Raw genomic sequence first — 1,487 nt, forward strand, 5'->3', positions numbered from 1 at the left:
TGTATTAAGGGATTACAGCATAACTGATACGATCTTTACGAGTGCTAGTTAATAGGGGTATCTATCACGTACCTATAAGCTCTACATGCAACCCACCCTCCCCACCCCCCATGAACCACGGACTTTGCCGCTGGTGAGTAGGCTTCTACATCTACATCTACATCTACTTTTATACTCCGCAAGCCACCCAACGGTGTGTGGCGGAGGGCACTTTACGTGCCACTGTCATTACCTCCCTTTCCTGTTCCAGTAGCGTATGGTTCGCGGGAAGAACGACTGTCTGAAAGCCTCCGTGCGCGCTCTAATCTCTCTAATTTTACATTCGTGATCTCCTCGGGAGGTATAAGTAGGGGGAAGCAATATATTTGATACCTCATCCAGAAACGGACCCTCTCTAAACCTGGCGAGCAAGCTACACCGCGATGCAGAGCGCCTCTCTTGCAGAGTCTGCCACTTGAGTTTGTTAAACATCTCCGTAACGCTATCACGGTTACCAAATAACCCTGTGACGAAACGCGCCGCTCTTCTTTGGATCTTCTCTATCTCCTCCGTCAACCCGATCTGGTACGGATCCCACACTCATGAGCAATACTCAAGTATAGGTCGAACGAGTGTTTTGTAAGCCACCTCCTTTGTTGATGGACTAGATTTTCTAAGGACTCTCCCAATGAATCTCAACCTGTTACCCGCCTTACCAACAATTAATTTTATATGATCATTCCACTTCAAATCGTTCCGCACGCATACTCCCAGATATTTTACAGAAGTAACTGCTACCAGTGTTTGTTCCGCTATCATATAATCATACAATAAAGGGTCCTTCTTGCGTGCCTCAGCGATTCAGATAGGTGTACCGTAGGTGCAACCACAATGGAGGGTTATCTTTAGAGTGTCCAGACAAACGTGTGGTTCCTGAAGAGAGGCAGCAGCCCTTTCAGCAGTTACAGGGGTAATAGTCTGGATGATTGACTGATCTGGCCTTGTAACATTAACAAAAACGGCCTTGATGTATGGGTACTGCGAACGGCAGAAAGCAAGGGGAAACTACAGCCGTAGTTTTTTCAGAGGGCATGCAGCTGTATTGTATGATTCAATTATGATGGCTTTCTCTTGGGTAAAATATTCCGGAGGTAAAATAGTCCCCCATTCGGATCTCCGGGCGGGGACTAGTTAGGAGGACGTCGTTATCAGGAGAAAGAAAACTGGCGTTCTACGGATCGGATCGTGGAATATCAGATCCCTTAAATGGGAAGACGGTAGGTTAGAAAATTTAAAAAGGGAAATGGATAGGTTAATGTTAGATATAGTGGAAATTAGTGAAGTTCAGTGGCAGGAGGAACAAGACTTCTGGTCAGGTGAATACAGAGTTATAAATACAAAACCAGATTGGAATAATGCAGGAGAAGATTTAGTCATGAATAAATAAGTAGGAACGCTGGTAAGCTTCTACGAACAGCACAGCTAACGCATTATTGTAGCCAAGAGAC

Source organism: Schistocerca americana, chromosome 1 (assembly GCF_021461395.2).
Source record: "Schistocerca americana isolate TAMUIC-IGC-003095 chromosome 1, iqSchAmer2.1, whole genome shotgun sequence".
Classification (NCBI taxonomy): domain Eukaryota; kingdom Metazoa; phylum Arthropoda; class Insecta; order Orthoptera; family Acrididae; genus Schistocerca; species Schistocerca americana.